This window comes from Ailuropoda melanoleuca, chromosome 1 (genome assembly GCF_002007445.2).
Source record: "Ailuropoda melanoleuca isolate Jingjing chromosome 1, ASM200744v2, whole genome shotgun sequence".
NCBI classification, from domain to species: domain Eukaryota; kingdom Metazoa; phylum Chordata; class Mammalia; order Carnivora; family Ursidae; genus Ailuropoda; species Ailuropoda melanoleuca.
Genome location: NC_048218.1, coordinates 194037155 through 194058501, shown reverse-complemented (window position 1 = coordinate 194058501; position 21347 = coordinate 194037155). Strand labels below are relative to the sequence as shown.

At 42.6% G+C, this 21347-nt stretch overlaps 1 protein-coding gene across 1 annotated transcript in view; it reads right to left on the bottom strand.

Annotated features, from left to right (window-relative positions):
* Positions 1-21347, bottom strand: part of EXOC4 (exocyst complex component 4) — a 722132-nt gene that overhangs the window by 3690 nt on the left and 697095 nt on the right. The gene's annotated exons all lie outside the window — the stretch shown is intronic.

Here is a 21347-nt window from a genome sequence, read left to right as displayed (position 1 = left end):
ACTTCCTGGAACCACATATTTAGAAATCACTGGTCAAAGGTAACCTTGACTGTAGACAGAGGTACTTCTAATAGAAGAGGCAAATTAACTCCAGCCTGCAGACTTCTGGGAGCCCAGTTATCAGATACGGTCAGGAACTTTTCTGAAGCTTCATGTTCAGCATAAAACCCATGTGAACTACCCATACTCCATAATACATCTGTTGTAACTTAAAAATACAAATTTTAAGAAAAACTTGATGCTGTAGGAAGATGCATCATATTTATCTGATGGCTCTGCATGTCCCTTGGCACACCATGACTTCCTCTCTGATATCAGCCTCTGTTTTGAGAAATGAGGCCCTGCATCATCTAATTTGGTTTCCCTCGGATGCACAGGTGAGGGAGAGAGCTGCCCATTTCGGGAACTACCTAAGAACACCTTTTAAAACTTGCTCGAAAAAAACACATATTCAAATCTAGACTTACCAAATGGAATGAGAGAGAATTTGGGGCTCATGATTCTTTCGAAGCTAGAAGGGACATGATGGCTGCAGTTCTTCAGCTAGAAAGTGCTTGGGAGGCTTATGAAAAGTGCAGATTCCTCAGGACCCACCCCAGCTATTGTGATTCCCAAAGGTCCCGGACCAGCTGGGACTCTGAGTCTCTCTGGTATGGGAAGAGTTACAGAACCATTCCCATCTCCTTGAGCCAAGGAACTAAAAGCATTAGGGAAGGAGACAGAAGCAGTAGTAAGTGGATGGTGATGCTTTTCACTGAGATTAAACCAGAAGAATTGGGTTTCTTTGTATTATGATGTTGATATTTTCATCATTTATCTTAGGAAGTATCATTGAGCCCATCTAACCAGATGAAATTGGATTTCTTTTGAAAAATCTGATGAATCGTTTCCAGGGATACTGGCTGGTTTTCTACAGAGGCCACTGTTCCAGGCTGGCAGCAAACAAAACAAAGATGCCTGGATTTCTAGTCCTGGATCCTCCAAGTGTGATAAGTGATAAAGGGTGAGCCACTTAAGTCCTTAAGGTTTCAATATCCTCTGTGCAATGAAGACCTTTGTAAATCCCAGAATGACACTCTGAAGTGGCCTTAGAGACTAAAAGAGTCCACAAGAGCCTCAGATGAACAGTGTCCCAGAATTGCAAAGCTGGGTTATGAAACAAAATTGACAGGTAACTGATGGTGTATTTTCTGTAGTTAGGGGAAAAAAAGTACCCATAACCACGATGATATATTAGGTTATAAAGAAACATAAATATTTAAAGATGGAATGAAATTCATTCATCTTGCAGAATAGTACCCAGTAGCAAAGATGACACTAAATCAGCAGAGCAACAGTTGTAATTGGAGGAAGAGAAAGGGTGCTACAAGGTGCCCCATGGAGAAAATAGGAAAATGCCCCAAACTGTACAATTAGAATGGGCTTCCATGATAAACACTGACACGCGAAAATGCAATCATGTAACCCAACTGGGATAAATAATTTACCAGCACTTATTGATGCTCCAGGAAAATGAAAGGTTGATCTTTATCATCAAGCATTACAACAGTGCATGGCTCCCAGGCAGCACGTTTGGTATGAGATAGCACTTAGCTGCCGGGATGGGATCAGTGAACACACATTTGATTCAGGCCATTGCTGGCTCATGACTTGTACGGCAAGTCTCTTCAAAGCCCATAACATTTGGGGGCCAACTGCCAGACGTGGACCGAAGATCCTATTCTGGAAACCAGAGTTCCACGTCACCCTGATGGGTGGAGCAGTCTATGAGGAGGGGAGGTGGTTTCCTCCCGTGGTTTCTCTTTCTTTTTGCTGTGCACCTTTGCACAGCAGTTCCCAAAGTGGCCCGAGTGGAGAGGGAGGCAGGTGGAGGGATAGGAGAGTGGTGGGGTGATGTCACCTAGACTGGTCTCCTGCACCCAGCCCAGAATATGACAATGTTCATACTTGGCTCTGGTGCAGACAGATTATTTTTCTCATACCTTCTTCATGTTCCCCTTTTCAACGGGCTATTCTTCCCTGTGTTTTTTTCTTCTTATTTTAACGGTATTGAACTGCAACTCTTTCTCCCCATTGATTGCACTGGCAAATATTTACACAAGGGAGGCTATGAAGGGCATGTTGGTAAGCTGCACAGGGCTCCTTTTTAAAGTTTTCAAATGGAGTTTATTTTATCTTTTTCTGATTGAGGAATTAATATATATGTCATATAGACTATATGGACTCAACACAAAGATTAAGCAGAAAAAAAGATTATTCCTATAAAGTCCGTCATAAAGACATACCACATTTTTGCATTTCCTTCTAGTTTTTGTTTTCCATATGTGATGTTCTACCAATTTCTCTATTACAGTTGAAATATTTGGGTTGACAATATTGGACATTTTGTTTCCAATTTTACTTATTTATTTATATTTAAAAAATATTTTATTTATTTATTTTGAGAGAGAGAGAGCGAGCGCATGAGTGAGGGAGAGGCGCAAAGGGAGAGGGAGAAGCAGGCTCCCCGCTGAGCAGGGAGCCTGTATAGACATAGGGCTCAATCCCAGGACCTCGGGGTCATGACCTGAGCCGAAGGCAGATGCTTCACGGAAGGAGCCACCCAGGTGCCCTTTTGTTTCCAATTTTAAACACCTTCTTTCCTGAGGATAGATTTCCAAAGCAGGTTTAGTCAAAGGTAAGTGTAGTATTTAGGACTTTAGCAAATGCTGCCAAACTGCTTTCTAAAAAAGTTGCATCAATTTATCTTCCTACCAACAACATATGACAGCACCTACCTTTTCATATTCTTGTAACATACATGAAGTTAAATCATTTTTCACCTACTTATTGGTTTTTAATGTACATAGGTCTGTACGTACGTTTAAGCAAATTGTTGATACCTTTGTATATCGTGAGTACGAGTGCTCTTTGTAGTTAGCGGCTCTTCCGAAATTTCCATGAACAAGAAGCAAGGACCATTCTAGTCTCTCATCCCTGTTCTACCTCCCACTCTGCCATACTCCTCATAAAAGTTATCACTGCATCTCTGAAAGCTATTGCAAACAGTTTCAGCTCTCTTCTTTGTCAATTGAGGAAAGCAAGCCCCAGTAAAACCAGCCATTCCCACACAGCAACTGTCATTCCTGGACCCGCAGGCGGTCCCGAGAGTCTGGGGGTGGGGGTGGAAAGAGGGTGCTAACTGGGGGCTGTCCACAGTCCCTGGGGGAAGGCTTTGCCATCTGCCTCTCTTTACAGGGTGGGGTCTAGAGCTAAATCCCTGAACGAAAACTGTATTTTCCATGGCTACCTAGTTATGTCTCAGGCTGGGTATGAGAATCGGTCTTGATTGAGGTACCATTGATAATAACGTCTAAATTTTAGGTGCACTGGCATATTCAGCCCTTTGACATGGCCACTGCAATCATCCACACTGCACAGATGAGCAAACTGAGCTATCTGTCTAAGGCCTTTGAACCCTGAACTCACTCCAAAGCCACCATTAATATGGATACAATGGAAGAGCTAAAAAGCAAAAGTACTAATTGCAAAGGAAAGTTGTATAGCAAATTTTAGTCACGATTCAGGTAATAGGAACAAAATAAAATTCACACACTAACTCAACTCTCTGCCTTCCATTGTAATGAAACAAGCCAGTATTTCAGATATTCAAAATACATTTACCCACTTCATAGTTATATTTGAACAGCACTGGATTTGATCTGGGAATTCAGCCCTCTAAAACAAATAATGAAGTCATGCTGTCGAGTCAGCATTCAAAAGTTACAGAAATGAGTTCTGGCTTTTTCATTTTGTCACCTATTTCTTGCTTTTTGCCCCTCTAAATGGGTAATGGACAAAGTGACCTTTCTTTCCAAAAGTTGGCTGCCCTTCTGATTACTTCCTTGAGGAAGAGGGATAATTGAGTAATGTCATGGTGAAGCCATTCTCATCTAGTCCTTCCTGAGATAATGAAAGTAATAATGTCAACAAGAGAATTGGGCTCTGAAGTGGACTTCTTAAATTTAAGTTTTGAAGGAGGAAAATGTGACCTGAATGTAACTTAGTATTGACAGTAGCCCCCCACCTTCTTTTTAGCCAATAGTTGCAGCACTTTGAGAACTTTAATAAAAAACCCAGTAGTAGATGGGTCACTAAATTGTTGGGTAAAACATTCAACTCTTGTTTTTCTTTGTTCACTCAGTGGCATACATGGTAATAAGCAGGGAAATGGAGAAAGAGAAAAGAAAGGAACTGAATAATCCATAAACTAGATAATCATCCCATAAATAATTAAGAGGTAGTTAGAGCAGAAAGACTTAGAGAGAAGTAAATACTCAAGAGATCAACTCAGCTCAGATTCCGGTTAAGTCTTTCACTCCCCGCTAACTAGTTGTGTGACCTCGGACAAAGGCTGTCGGCTCTTTGGACTTTTGCTTCCCATACGGAAAACAAAGAGGTCAGAGCAGATGCTACTTAAGCATTTCTGGATTTTAAAACCTTTATAGTGTCCTCCGCTTGCTCCTTTAAGACCACGGGCTTCCATCAGAATTAGCTGATGCTGATTTTCCCTGAACCCAGCAGGCGAGACGCTGCAGTGATTGATTTGGGGACATTCTGAGCAAGTGTAAACTTAGCTCAGATGTGTACTTTCCAGACCTATAATAAAATGGATGGTAATCCTGTGTGTCAGAAGAATAAATTAGTTTATTAAAAAATATAATATAATTGCTCTCATTTGTCTTCCCCTTCAAAGAGCTTCGAGTTTATTACAGACATGATTGAAAATTCTAATTTGAAATCGTGGAAGTTATTTCCATTTCGGGAATGAGAAAACTCAGGTAGAGAAGAGCTAAATAGTTTTCAGAGAGGTAGTGGCAGAATTAGATTTATGTTCTATAGGGATAGTTTCGAACATTCCAGGTTTCTGTTCTGATCAGGGCATTCCAATCGTTCAAGAGGTAGTCAGAGCGTGAGAATCTGCTGCGCTAAGGCTTGCGCGGGCTTGACGGGTCATCTACTTACATTTTCTTCACGCACACTGCCTTCATCAACAGCGCCACGCTTAAACCGCAGTTACGTGCTGGCCGCGTCCTGAAAACCAGCACCCTTCAGTAGTACTGGGGGGGTGGGTATCTCTCCCAAGGAGATGTTAAAAGCTAAAGTTGGCTGTGTTCATCCTTCTCGGGAATGTACCCTGGTATTTTTGATAGCAACCCCCAGAGCCTTGCTTTGTATCAGAAAACACAATCACTCAAAACAAAGGAATTCCTCGGAGATCCATGGCTTTTGAGCTGATGACCCTCTCCCAAGCTCACTTATAGTCCCTGAAATGGGAAGAAAATTTCTTCTTGTTCCCTCAGCTAGAAATCTTGCTCCCCACCTTCGCAACACCTTCTAAATTTATAATATCTGTGGCTGAAATTTCTTCCTCAACAACTTAAGGATTCATATGTCACTCTCTGCTCCATCAGATAATTTTTTAAATTAAGTTTTCTACAGCGGGGCTAGAGGAAGAACTGCATTTTAAATTCAGTACAATTAAAACTGTGTCTCTTTGGTCTGGCACTGCCTTCGGTCAAACCCCATTTGTATGAATAATTACTCAGTCCATTAAGAAGTCTGCTCAACTCCTTCTCCCATTTTGAAGGTTTTAATAAATATTGATCAGGCACATTTCTGTTTGCACTTGCCAAAGCAATTCTGATGGATTCATCTTCTGATGTTATCAAATAATGAAATATGAAAGAGTGAATAGAATTACCCTCTTGTTCTGTGATTTTTTATTTAGGTCCTTCATTTTACTTTCATAATTGTGTTTGTCTCATACTCCTGTAAACGCTCTTTTGATTATCAAAAGGTGAATCCAGGTTAAGGAGAGTTAGGCTGTGCTGAATATCACATTAGAGAGTTTTTTCAATTTAAAAAAATAATTTATCGAATACCGTAGGTTGATAAAAGGAGATGGTATTATGTACCTTGGGGGTCTCAAAGCTACATACTGTTTACCAATTAGCACAAGGTCCTTATACCGCATATTATCTCTATTTCCCAGATTGGCCAACCAACTGGGAAACGGTTGCTGACATTATGCAGCACAAAAATAATTCAGAGGCCCTATGGCTTTTTCAGTTTTAAGCATTTATCAACTTTTCAATAAATAATGCAAAGGATTTCTTCAAAGGAAAACCTAGTATTATTATCAGTAGTACTTAGGAAGCTCTAATGACATCTTAAAAGTTAATACAGTAGTGCCCCCTTATCCACAGTCTTGCTATCTGCGGTTTCAGTTACCCGCGGTCAACAACGGGCCACAAGCAGATGACCCTCCTCTTGGCCTATCACTAATAGCAGCCTCATGCTACGTCACACGCCTACGTCATCCACCTCACTTCATCTCATCACACAGGCATTTCGTCATCTCCCCTCATCACAAGAAGGATGAGTACAAGATATTCTGAGAAAGACCACTTTACTTTTCTTACAGTAGATTGTTGTAATTGTTCTGTTTGTTATTAGTTCCTGTTATTGATCTCTTACTGTGCCTAATTAACAAATTAAACTTTGCCAAAGGTATTATGTATAGGAAAAAGATAGTATATACAGGGTTGAGCGCTATCCGTGGTTTCAGGCATCCGTGGTGGAGTCTTGGAAGTTATTCCTTGCACATAAGGGGGGACTACTGTGTAACAGAAAATTATAGAGGTATAGTCAGTCCTTGGCTTCAAGAAGCTTCTTTTATCTACACTTAAAAAAATACAACTCAGACCCAGATCAAAGGTATCTAGGACACTAGGTAAATACTTCAAAGTAAAATAAATCTGGGCTGCCAGCCAGCCTGCCCGTTATGCTCCTCTCTCTTGGTACGTGGGAAAGAAGAGAGGAGCTGGAGGGCGCTAGACAAGGAACAGAAGCCAAGCATAGGATTCTGCTCCTGAAGGCCAATTAGTGATGCGATGGAGAAGTGAAGGGTAACTGGTGTTGGGTTTCCATATTTATAATATGGAGATCCTTCTCTACCTGTAAGTGTTTGGGGAGAAAGGTCAGTGAGGACAGGCATGGATTACATGGCTTTGATGGAAGAACCTGCCATCAGAATATTAAGCCAATGAGGCCAAGGTAATGGATTTATTCTGGGAGCTGCCAGTTAGTTCTGTTCTTTAGCCATTGACTCTGCTCCTAGCCAGCTACCTAAAAGGTGTGTTTAGACAGGATTTAGACAAGGCTGAATGGAGAGTTCACTGCAAGCCATTATCACTGCTGGGGAGCCCAGATGTAAGAACTGCTATTAAGCCATCAGTTGGCAAAGTTATTCAAACCCTTACTAATGATTTTTGGTCCTAGTTAGGGACCCTAGCACACTTCTCAGTATTGTTATGGGGGATTTCTCTACTTTGCTGAGACAACCCCCCCCCAAAAAAAACCAAAAACCCACAAACAAACAAACGAAACCTCCATATCTTTTAGGACTGAAGGGCCAGAAAGAAAAAACAGGTTTGGCAGAGGAACAAAAAAATCAGCAGATTATTTGAAAAGCGTGAGCATATGCAAATCAGCAGGTCCCAATGGCAAATACTCCAGGGCGTTATTTACTAAACCCTCAGGTTATTTACAGAAGTGAGAAAACCTAAATAAACCAAAGCTACAAAATGGGCCACCTGAGATTCAAGGACATGTGACTCAGAACTGTTGTCAATTAGAAAAATGATAGACTAAATCGGAAAGAGCTAATGGAAATATGTACACTATCCAGCAGGGTTTAATTAAAAACCCAAATACTCTGACAAACGTGACGGATAGCTTTGGGTAGCCATGTGAATTTGGTGGATGAAAAGACCACTGTGGCTGATATATATTTGGATGTCAGCGAACCATTTTATACGGTGCCTCAAAAAAACCCCAAAAAACAACAAAAAAAAACCCCTAGCAAAATGAATTTATTTTGAATGGCTACCCCTGATAGGACACAGGCTGAAGAACAAACAAAGGGTAATGATAAAGGCAAACCAACAGATTCAGAAAGCATCTAGTGAATACGGAGGACAGTGGCTTATAATGGATCTCACTTAATACCTTAATTAACGTGAGAGCACATGCAAGTGCCACAAAGGGCAAATGTTACTAAATGGGGAAGGGCCGTGAAAGGCAACAAAGAAAGAGAAAGAATGTAAAGGACTCTGGAGAATTCAGTTAGAGGCAGAAAAACAATGAAATGAGACACATGTCGGAAAAACCCAAGTGAATTTCTCTGGAAGAAAGTCTACCTTTCTGTATTTCATAGTGGGGAGAAACCGTAGAACAGCGCTGGTAAAAATGGCTCATGAGGTTATGTGTGGGGGGGAAGGTGGCGGGGAGGGGGAAGGGCATGGAACCAGAGAATTTTCTTACTACTTAAAAAAAAAAAAGTAGCAGTTATAAGGCAAGGAGGTGACGATAACCCTCCTTTGTTGTGCTTCATGGTTCTGTATTGCTTTATACCCTAAGCCAATTGAAAGAAAATCGGAAAAGAGCATCAAATGGGATTAAAGGAACAGAAGGTTGGAGGAAAACAGAGGATTAAAAGAAATTCAGTTCAATGTTTGCTCCAATGTCAGCTTATCAATGAGTGAGGTTTTCCCTGACCACCTTCTCGAAAATGATACCTGCCCCACTCATCAGGCTTTGTCCTTTGAGCTTCACTTCTGCCTAGGATCGATCTTCATCTAAACATAAATATATATTAAAAATGTTTTCTGGGCACCGTTATATCTTTATATTATACACATTTAAAAAATGTACGTACATATAAAATTAGAGACACAGCATCTTTTAGTGTTTAAGATCATGGACTCAGGAGCCAGCGACCTACGTTCGAATCCTAGTTCCATCTCTTACTATTTCTACGCTATTGGGCAATTTACTAATCTCTCTGTGACTTCTTTCCTTCATGTGAGAAAGGAAATAGTAATACGGGGCTGTTACAAGGATCAAATGATGAGGAAGAGTGGCTGGAATGGAGTAAGTGTTGTTTAAGTATTTACTACATAAACTTTGTCTGCTGCCCCCTTCCAGAACACAGGGGCTGTGACAGCAGGGTGGGATTCGGTCTCACTCCTTGTTACCCCCTGGCCCGAGAATAAGACATCTAGTGGGTGCGGAATCAATGAAAAAGAATGAATGAATGAGAGAGCCAACAGTCATTAAGTGATAGAGGACAAAGTAAAAAGCAGTCTGTGATTCTTCGACGCTGAGCGGGGAGCAACTATGAATAAAAGAGTTGCTTCATGCAAAAGGCAGAGAGGTCTTCTGACACAGCTCTGGGAAGGAGACGTGGAGCACCTCTGTGTGGGACAACTGGCTGCAGATAAAAAAGGGGAGGATAGAGGGAAGAGACCCATTTCTGGCTAATGGTGTGCAATCTTCCATCTTTTGTTTCATTCTCTGGTGGAATTAGACACAAATCCCACAACTTTTACCTGAGGCGTATGACCTTGGACATTTCTTGGTTTGTCTGAACTTCCAGTATCTTCATTTATACGTGGGGTAAGTAATATAACATCACAAGTTAAGTTTGAGGATTAAATCAAATGACACGGTAGGACACGTGCCGGGTAAAAACGGGAGCAGCAGCAGCTAACTCGTACTGAATACTTACTACCCGCTCTGTACTGGCCCTGTAGATGGTGCGTCTTTGGGTCCTCAGGACTGTATGACGTACCATATTCTCCTCACTGAAATGTTTTATTTACTAATCCTTTCCCTGTGCCTCAGAAGAGGGATTTCTTTTCTTTCTTTTTCTAAGATAAACCGTATGCCTTTGATCCCAACACCTTTAGGACCCTGCTAGGGTTTGGTTTTGTTTTGAACGCCTGTATCAAGTATCTACCCCTTTCCCTGGTTCTTTTATGTCTGCCTTCAAACATCCTTATGTTTCTCCTCTTTTGAAAACAAAAAACAAAACAAAACAAAAAAACAAATCTAAACATCAATCCCCAAGTCCTTCATGCAATTCTTCTGTCCACTCTCTCTCTCGTCTTGTTCTTTTTCTCCTTTTCATTGTTCAGTTTCTTGAACAAATCATTTGTATTCACTGTTTCTCCTTCTAAAGCCTCCATTTTATCTGAAACTACATTTAAAAAAGTCACTGGTGAGATCCTAGTAGATCAACACAATGGCTTTTACTTAGTCCTCTTCCCCTTGATGATTTTCCATCCTGAACTCAACTCTCTTTGAGCCACGTTACTAGATCCTTCTCCAGCTCCCTCAGAGTCTTCCATTTCTTCCCTGGCTCCTCCTCTGTCTGCAGCAAGCATTCCTCACAGGCAGGCCTTGGCCCTTCTTTATCCTCTCTCTGCTTCCCAAAGTCTTACCTCTGCATGAGATGTTCTTCCTCAAGATCTGGTCTCTCAACAGCTTACAGCTTCATTTTCATGGATTTCCAGACATTTCTACTACATGTCCTTATCAGGTGCCTAACTTCCAAAGTTTGCAAAACCTCAAAATATCAATGTCACTTTTGACTCTTGTCTGATTGTCACCAGGTCTATCAGTGTAACATCTGTTATGTTCCTTGCTTATTTCCAGTCTCATTACTGCAAATCGGAGTCTCTTCTCAGTAGGTTATGACAACTATCTCTTATTGGAGTCTCTCATGCTTACTCACTCACCCGGACTAATCTCTGGTTCCAACCAGATCAGATTACTATTCTGAAAAATACAAACAAACCAGCCCAAAACGAACGAACAAACAAACAAACAAACAAAACTTGTGTGTTCACTGGGTCAACAGGACCAGGTCCCCCAACTTGAAACACTGACATCCAAGGTGGCCCCCATTCCACCTTTTCTTCCATCTTCCCCTGGCATCAACCTTCTACTTAAGCCAAACTGAGCTAGTCAATGTCCCTAGAACATACTTCGCCCTTTTTGGCACTGGACTTGTGTCTCAAAGCCTAAATACCCCTCAGGATTGATGAAATCTCTCTCCATTGTGAAGCTTCTCCCTGAACAACTTCTTCCTTCTCTGTTAACTGCATGGGTCCCCCATTTAACATGTGACTTTCCGAGCAGTATCTGCTTTTGCAAGAGGTTATTAAGATTCTTTGTGAACTGGTGATACAATAAAGAAAGTTACTAAGGTCTAACAGGAGGATATGATAGTGCCTACCACACAGGGTGTTTGGGGGATTTATTGAGCGAATACCTGTAAAGTGCTTAAAACAGTGCCTGGAACCTAATATACAAGTGTTCGTTAAATGAGCAAAATATAAGGTACAAAAACGCCTATAGTACCAAGCCTCTTTTCCCACTCCTGTCTCCTAGCTATCCACCCTGTTTCCCTTCCTAGAGACCATCACTGTTACTAGTTCTCTGGGTATCCTTCCAAATACACTTTACACATACACCAGCGTGGTTTTGTGTGTGTGTGTGTGTGTGTGCACGTACGTGCACATAGATTTAAAGAGAAATGGTGTTTACATGCTCTTCTGCACTTGGCTTTTCCCACTTAACAATACATCTTGGAGATGGTTCCACTTCAGTACGTATCGACCTGCCTCATTCTTCTTAATGGCTGCAGAGGACTCAATTGTTTCGAGGTATCATAATATATATTTATTATCTTCTCCCAGAATGCAGGCTTCCTGATGACAAAGACGATGTCTTACGACTCTCCGACTCTCCGTAGCTGCCTCAGCGCTTATATAGTGCCTTTCAAAACCATTCTTTGTCTATTTGCTCACCAAACATTTGAGCATCGATTACGCGTCAGGTAGTCTCTAATAGGTTCCGGGGCTGCCGAAGTGAGTAAAACTCTGCTCTCTGGAGAGGACAGTAGCCACGTGATTACAGCAGTATGACAGCAGCTGTAATAAAGGTACACACGAGACTCCCCAAGATCGCAGATGGGGGGACTGTACACTTCTTAGAGCAGTCAGGGCAGGCTGTTTGGAGGTGGCGTCGGTGGTGAGGCAAACATGAGGGGAAGAAAGTGCTTCATGCAATGGAATGTGTGAACTGGTTAGGGAAGTGGGAAGAATAGGGCATTTGGGGGGGAGGGGGTTTCAGATGGTTTAGTCCTCACTGGGGTGCAAGGGATTTGTGGAGGGGGAGGGAGGGACAGGAGGTCAACAAGGTAAGCTGGGGCCAGGTGAACACGGACCTTGTGTGTCACGCCACAGACCTTGGACCTTCATGGGAAGGTGGAATGAGGGGACGAGGGTGAGACTGACTTAGAGTTGTTAACCTTTTGTCTATGTTGTTACAGCTAAACGATCATCTATCATTACCAGCATTTTTTATTTATTTTAAAGATTTATTTATTTATTTGAGAGAGAGAGAGAGTGAGTGAGTGTAAACACAAGTAGGGGGAGGGGCAGAGGGAGAGAATCCTCAAGCAGACTCCCTGCTGAGTGCAGGGCCCCATGTGGGGCTCGATCCCATGACCCATGAGTTCTCGACCTGAGCAGAAACCAGGAGTCAGACGCTTAACTGACTGAGCGACCCAGGCACCCCTATTGCCAGGATATAATAAAAAAAAAGGCATTTTAATACTCCTCAAGTAGGAAGGTAATTCTTTCAGAACAAAAAATTACGTTTTCTTTGATGAGAAACTCACTATGTGATCATTATTTTTCTCATTGTCCTAAAGTGAGGACACTTTTGCTTCAGTGTACACGTGGCACTGGGGAACCAGTGCTGCTGTTGATGGGAAGGCATCTGAAGACAGACTGTTTGAGAAACAAGTTAGACGTGAGGACAACTGGGTTGTAGGAAGATCTCTCGGGCTGCAGGGCATAGGCGGCCCCTCTGAGAAGCAAGGGAGCTTCGGAATGTCGATTACCCAGCTTCTCCCTGGTTTGCTCAATTTCTCCTGGTCAGACCGTATCAGTGTTCTAGGGGTCCTCACCACGTCCCCAAGCATGTAGCTGCACAAAATTGGCCTCAGAGAGAGAACTGGATGCCAACACCTCAGGAGAAAAACACAGCTTGTTGTCACCTCTAGTGCCTTCTGTTCAGCTCAACACTGACATGGGACCACGACAACACACTCAGCCAGCCAGACTGAGAAGAGGCAGAGAGGGAAGGGTGGGCGGCAGCAGGAACAGAAGACCGCAGGAGGGACACCGTTTACGAAAAGGTACCTTCTATCCCTACTCCTCCACCGGGCTGCTCGAAAAACGACGCAGGGAGGACTAAGATGTATGTGGTCATAGATAAAATTCTAAATTAGGAGTGCGACCATCACCTTATTTCATCTCTTGACAACCGCACACAACAGGGTTGATAACCTTAGCCTGGCAGATAAAGAGAGAATCTGAGAGAAAGGTCACAAGTATTCATGGACTGACACTGGATTCCAAGCCTGGTCCCTGGGAGTCTCTCCTACGATCCTGGGGATGTTGGGAGCACTGGTAACTGAGAGCGTCCTATGGCAGAGTAAGAATTTACACCAGATTCTTCGTTTCCAATCGGGATTTGAGTCTGGGGAGGGGGTCTGGAGGGATACGAGGTATAACAGGATATAATTAACCACGGGCAAATTCATTCTGAGGGTCTGCAGAGAACATCCCGCGTGGAGGGACAGAATAGCAATTTTTTAAAAACTGGCCCTTTCCATATAAAAGACGAATGCAAGACTGTTCAACAATGCCATTCTCCTAAGTCTATAAATAAAGAGAAGGGTGTTTGATGGGGAAAATATATATAGCATTAGCAATCTTTTTGTAGGAAGAAAAAAGTATCAGATTTGAAAAACCTCCCAGAAAGGGCACCTCATGAGAGGAAGGTCTTTGAGCCCGGTTAATACCTCTATTTAAATGCTAATGATAACCTATAGCTCCGGACCACACAAAAATAAAAGTTTTTCAAAGACCGTAAAGTGAATTTAAAATGAAAACTTAATTTCCTGAATAAAAGATTTTTTATTTTGGCAGAGAAGCGAATACATGGAATTGCATGAGAGGAAAACCCTGCTGACCAGGGCACAAATCAGCTGGCAAAAACACAGCGGGCCAGGCTAATGGCAGGGCCAGGGGGCTGCCTCTGTCACAAATCGAGGTCTCCCCTCCAAAGACTTTCCTTTGGAGCTCAGCGTTTGCCCCAGATTGTACCTGATGGAGGGTGCGGCTTCCCAGCCTGACCCCTGTACTGGCCGCTGTGCAGCGAGCGCTGGTGTTTGGAAGGAAAGCTGGAGCCCCAGGCAAGGAGGAGGCCAAGGCCAGAGGGTCACTGGACCCAGACGAGGGAGGAGGACAGAGTGCACAGCACAGGGCTCCTGGGAGGTTTAGTGCTGCTTTATTTCCCATGGGAACCGACACACATGAATGCAGTGACCGAGGCCCAGAGGTAGCCGGAAAACGTCCGTTCTGAAATCCGAATGCAGCAGAGCCTGCGAGGCCACGCGCTCCGTGTGGGTGCGCAGGGACAGCCACTCAGAAGAGTGACATTCAACACAATCAGGAAGTACCTGGGGGTGAGGGTAATGACTACGAAGGGGGGGCACAAGGAGGCCTCTGGGCTGTTTTGTTTTTTTATTTATTTTTTTTAAAGATTTTATTTATTTATTTGGGAGCTCACGCAGGAGCCGGCGAAGAGGCAGGAGCAGGCTTCCCACTGAGCAGGGAGCCTGACATGGGACTTGATCCCAGCGTCCTGGGATCATGACCTGATTAAAGGCAGACCTTAACGACTGAGCCACCCAGGCACCCCAATGAATACGTATTTTTAACTCAGCCTTGCATCCTAACTTTACAACAAACGCTGATTTTATGAACTTTGAAAACATTACGGGGGTAAAAGAAGCTAGTCACAAAAGACCATGTGTTCTGTGATTCTGTTGAAATGGACTAGCCAGAAGAGGCAAATCCACAGAGATGGAAAGGAGACAAGTGGCTGCCAGGGAGGGAGTCGGGAAACAAGGAGTGCCTGCTAATGGATACAGGGTTTCCTTCTGGGGTGATGAAAATGCTCTCAAATTATCTGGTGATGATGGCTGCCCAACCCTAGACCATACAAAAAACCCCAAATGAACCGCACACTTTAAAAGGTTTAATGTTTATGGTATGTAAATTATATCTCGAGCTGTTATAAAAATGCTAATTTTATGAACTACAGTCCTGACTTCTTTAACTATACCGACGATGTACACCCACAGCCACTAGTGTGAAGACTGATCCATTAATCAAGACATTTGCTGCAGCTCAATGTTTGCCTGGGACATCTGCAGAAAAGATTTTGTCTGCTGACAGATATGGAAACATTGTCACCAGCTCCCATTTCCCCCAAGTTCCCCTGAAATGTACTGAAGCCATTTCTCAGGGCTCCATACTGTCGTAGGTCCTCCCGTGACCCCTCCTCCAACGTCTTTGCACAGAATGTCTTTGAACTCCCTCTATTCGTGTATGCTATTCTCAAGAAAAGTTTATGACAACTAATAATGAATAACCCCTACTGGAAAAATAGGTTAGAATTGGGAACAGTTTTCTGCACATGATTACGGGGTAACAGAAATATAACCGAGCTGAAGATTCATAATTGATTATATTAATGTGTTGTTAAGGGGAACAATTAATATTTATTTAACACTATGTGCCAGATGCCTTCCTGGTCTCATCTCCTGGATTTCATCCTCACAGGCCAGAGCTCACAAAGCCTAAATACCTAAGGTCACCTGGTTGGTTAACAACAACCTGACCGAATTTTGCTTGCATGATAATACACGACCCTCAATCATTCCAGAAAAACTCTGAAATGGGATGTGAGAAAATAGTTTACACTCAGGAGCAAGCCTGGGGAGACAAAAATGTTTATTCATAATGGAAAGACCCACTGAGATCCTATTTGGGACAGCCCTGTGTAAAGTGCTATGCAAGTACATCTACCTGGCAAAAACATACTATTATTATTATTATTATTATTATTATTATTATTATTATTATTATTTTAGCCTGGGTGTTGGATGGGGGAAAATTAGAAGCTGACGTGCAGACAACTCCTCACTGTTTGTTGTGCTAGCTTATGCTAAGTCAAAGCAAAAGAGACTTGTTGCAATGATCTGCTCTCCACAGCTGCCCTTCGGGTCTTTATTCATGGTAATGAGGGGCTTTGCAAGGGTGAGTGGAGGCTGTGCCAGAGAGGAAGGTGCGGGGCAGGATGGCCTGTGATCCTGGAAACCTGAACCCAGTGTTTCACACATATTGATGGTTGCAGGGAAGAGCGGAAGGACATATTCCATTCCCTTCACGTTTGCTACCTTCAGAATACTGTATGGTGACTAACATAATATAATAAAAAAAACATTAAAAAAAAAGAATCAGTGTCTCCTAATTTCCGGTGCTTTCAAACATTGAATGAACCTCCACAGAGCTTCACATACGGTCTCGTGGGCTCTGGGAGCAAGCAGGATGTGGCCTACTGGTTATTCGGTGGCCCCGGGGAAATGCTGCTCTTTTGACATGAGGAGCCGTGGAGGAAACTCAACGAGAGGAAGATGGCACAAGGGATTGCCTGGGGTTACCCGTGAGTCAGGAGAGTTACGATCAAGGCCCACTCTGCCCGGACCCCCAAGATGCTGGTCTAGTCACTAGACTCCAGGCAGCAGGTGGTGTCCTTCCCAGTGCAGGTTTACAACTCCGCTGAGAATCTGCTTTACTGGGAAACATTTCCAGCGTTTTCAAAGAGAAACATTTCAAGTGCAGTGGTGAAACACACGTTGGTTTGTGACCCTACTGTTTCTGCAAATGTTTTCTCAGGCTGGGGGAGGGGTGGGGGGGTTTAACATGTTTGTAATTATAAACCATTTGGGCAGCAGACCTGCAGGGATGTTTCAGGAATACTTGCTTGGGGGAAAAATCGCAATGCTATCAAGTGCAGCCAGGATGTCACTGAGAAAATGCCTCTGTGTTCTTTTATATTCCCTGTGACAGTGGAGACGTGACGTCTCATGTGCATCTATTCCAGTCCTTGCCCTGTCACTAGCTATCGAGTGACCACGATCATAGCACTTGATGCCACTGTACCTCAGTTTCCCTATCTGGAAGCATACATGGGTTAGACAACAATAGATGATATCTGAACACCATCCCAACCCACGAGGGAGACTGAAGCGGGAAGAGGGGCAGCGTCATTGTTATTATTTCCATTTGCTAGGAAACGAAATTTATGCTTTGGAGAGATGAGCCCCCAGGTCATCCAGCTCATCAACAGGAGAGCTTCCAATCTGTATCTCCTAAGCCCCAATGCCTGTAACTTTTCAATCACACCACACAGGCTCGTGACCATTTTCCTGGCTTCCTGGGTGCCTCTGTACTGAACCACAGTGTGCCTGGTCATAGATGGCCTACATTTATTATTTGCCCTCTTTCATTTCTTCTCCACCATGCATTGTGTCACTCAATGTGCGCTGGAAAAAAAAAAAAAGTGCTTTTGACAAGAGCACTGAGCACCCCGGGAATGCAGGAGATGCAGCTTGATTTCAGTGCATATTCAACTGAAAGTAAGAGTAGCTCCATCATAATAAAAAAGCTTTATTGTGCTTTGTAATGAAGACACAAAGCACTTAGTTGAAATCATAGTCTTTTAAGCTAATCTGCTTTATACTCTGCTGCAGAGATGCAGATACAAGGGGATTCAAAGGGAATTCTACAAAATGATTCCCTCGCAGTAGCCATACCTCTGAGTGGGAACCTCGGCTTTGCCCCGGGGGCTACCTCTTGGGTCAGCGTTTCTCATCTTTTCTCTTTTCCTCACTGTGTTTACGGCAGGCACTCTCTGATCTTTCTCGATGCTTATTCTACTTGGGAGGACTGACAGGCTTCCCCTAAAGCTCCATTACACATTACATGATCTCTCTCAATCAGGGTATACAAACCCCATCCCACCTACTGGTATACACACACACACACACACACACACACACACACACACACAGAGTCACATGTGCACACCAGAACAGGAGATCACTTGCTCAGTGGGAGGAGAGGAAATGAGGATTTGCAAGCCTTTAAATAAAGATTATAACTGTTGTTGGGCTGTAAGACGATACAGAGTAATTAAAAAGCTCTTCAAAGAATGGAATAAGTACATTAAATCCAGTTAAATAATTTTTCAGAAACACTGCAAGACATCCTGCTTGCCGTTTCATTCTCTTACAATGAACCGAAGGAAGAATATCTCATTCTCCAAATGGAACTTTATGGAGTTTCAATAAGCACCCTCAGCACTTATCTGAATCTTTAATTAGTTCTATAATATACTGATGATATCAAGCCTAATTAAATTTATATAGATAAGGTGCAATGAAATTCTAACCAAGTGAGCTGGAAAGCATATATTAAATAGTAAATTTAATGGTTCAAGCTGATAACTACAATTTTCTATCAAAAAATTAAATTCAATTTACATGTTGTATTCAAATTGATTTTGAGTGTGCAAATTATTGGAAAAATCTCTTGAATGTATCAGTAAAATTGCTAATCCAGTCTGTTTAAGTATCAGTTATTAATGTCTGCATTTGCAAATAAGCCACACACATTTGCATTTTTACTGCATATAGTAAAAAATTATCTAAACCTTATGCCACTTTATTAAGAACACTAAGTAATTTTTCTTTTAGTTTCATGCATAAATTAAGGAGCCAAAGAAATGACTATTGGATCTAAAGAAGAGAGAGTCAGCAATTCAATATATAGCAAGGCAAAGATGATATATATTTTTTGCTGACTAAAGCAGTTTACGTTACTCTTTGGGAATGGCAATTGTGATGGGAAAATCCTTCCTTATTTAGAATTCACTGGAATGGAACCATACACAAGGATCTGATGCCATAATCACAGGGAGAGGTAGACATACACACATTTGGTGGTGTTTGCCATCAGTTTTGGGAGTGGAAGGGAAATGCATTGTTATGCTTATCAGAGAGTAAAGGTACACACTAGATGATCCCATTTCAGCCAAGAAATATGCTTGCGAAGCAACAGTAAACACTCATTTGATTAGTCAAAGAGAAGGCCCAACCACCTATACCATGTAAGGTGATCAATACTAGTGCCACTCTTGTTTTCACGGGTGGCTGGCTACCATTTAGAAGCATCAGCATCGAACATGCATCTTTGCTGAAGTACAAAAACATTGAGGATGTTATAAATATTGTTAATTGAGCTTCAGTGACCTCAGAATTAAGTGCATAGTTGTAAAAATTTGTGCAATGATTACTTGGGACCAGCCATTATCTGCTTTCCCCAAAACATACCTTATTACTCCTGGATTCCACTGGTTAGAAAGCTATCTTTGAAATGACCAAGTATTTATTAAACGTCTATTATATGTCCCGTGCTTGCATTACGGAAGATACTAATAATATGCCAATGATGTCAGAGAACAGAAAAATGCGTGTTGAGTAGTTGAACATTCCAGAAAAGGGGTGGTAGGCAGTGCGACGCATTTTGAAGAATGGGAAGTTTAAGAATAAAAACAGAATGAAGGCTTGGAGTCACATGAAAGGAGCACTGTGAGATCAGCGGGAACAGAAGTTTCTGGAATAAACAATGAGAGAAGAAGCTGGCTGGTTAAGAAAGGACAGAGAATAGGATAGTTTTTATTCAAGCCTATAAAGTTTGGGCTGGATAATTTATAATAAAGTTGCTGTAAGGATTGAGCAACAAATTAAGGGAAACAGTATCACAAAGGATGGCTGACACTGGAAAGATGTAAATACCAGCTGAAGGATTGTTGCTTTATTCCAAATGTGGGAGGGCAGTAATGGTGGAAACATCAGGCAGTGGAACTTAGAACCTTCTGGAGGAAGAAAGAGTCAAAAAGTCCGCGTTTAACCAGATGTTAGTGGCTGACAAGACTGACGAATGAGCCACAGAGGGTGTTAGAAATTTCTATAATGTAAAATCTAAGGTTAAGGAACTAAGGTGCAGCTCTGGCAGACCTTGAGCCTATTTTTACAGAGAACCAAAACCGGAGTGAATGAGCCTGTTAGTCTGTGACTCATATTTGAAAACTTAGAGGAAGAATTGCTTGCACCTGAAAGAGACGATGAAAGAGAATCGGAAGCCAACGATTATCCAGATTTCCCTCCTGAATGGAGAATGCTTTTAAGTTTAGAAATGGGAACTTGCTTTATGAGAGAATAAGATGAACTTTTTCTCAATGTAAACTCTTCGACAAAGTGAAAGCCTGTGCATTCGGACATTGTCATCCCCTTCCCCCACCCCTGCAGCTGTTCGTTCTGTTGGGGCAGCGAAGCCCAAAAGTCTAAATAGCTGGGGAGTGGTGGTCAGCTCTGAATGGGGAACTAAGATGAAGGGCAGCGAACAAGGAAACGCTCAGGCCTGGCAAGATTATATCATTTCGGCATTAGTATGATGGCCTGTCCTCATCCCTAACTTTTGTTCAGAACATTCCAAGGATGAGAGAGCAAATACAGAGGGTCAAAGAAAAGGGACGGGGACTCTTACAGCACCTCTTGAAAATTTAGTAAAATCATGGACTGCCTTGCCAGTAAACAATAAAACTGACATCAACATACAGATTTTGCATATAGTTTTGCGGTTTATGGACATGCACTCCATGTGAGGATTACATGGATTAGACTCTAAATATCACACACAGACCCCCCCATATACATACAAATATTTAAATTTAAATATTAAATTAAAAGAGAGACTCCTCTTTTCTACACCAGGTTTGTGTGTGTGTGTGTGTGTGTGCCCGCGCACACACCTATCTACTAATAAAGCTGCTCTCAGCTCTCTTTCACCCACTTGTAATTCTGATTAATCAGGATCTCTGTTCAGACCAGATGGAAGCAGGAGAGTGGGGCAATTTAAGGTGGGTGGATCTTTACATGTTGTAGCCAGGAAATGGCAGCAGAAACCTCCGCATCGCCATACGTAGGAATACAGGTTTTGGGATTTACTGGTACAGACACACACATGTGTATCTTTACATGGACACTTGGAGTGCTTTGAGACTGCTGGGTAAGCAAATGTTCATTCATCGTCATTCTCGGGGCCCTCACCCAGAGCCAGTCAAGCTCGAGGGCCGTGTTGGATCGAACTTACAGCCCAGGGAGCTGACAAGAGCCCCTCGTTATTCCAGAGATGGCGAGCAGCCCGCGGCGTGCCTGCTCTGCTTGGTATAGGCCTTCTCCCTCTACTACCTGCAAAGATGAGGATATGGGGGCCGTGGAGGGCAGCGAAGGAACATAAGGCAAGAAACAGGAAAAGAAGTATAACAGAGATGAGAATAAACTAGAAGGAAAAGACGGGGAGAGCCGAGGAATCAGAAGGAAGTACTAGAGAATAAAGTAATGTTTTGCAAGTGACTTCTCAAAAATAGATGAATTTACCCACCTAATTCAGCTCAGCACTCTACGATGA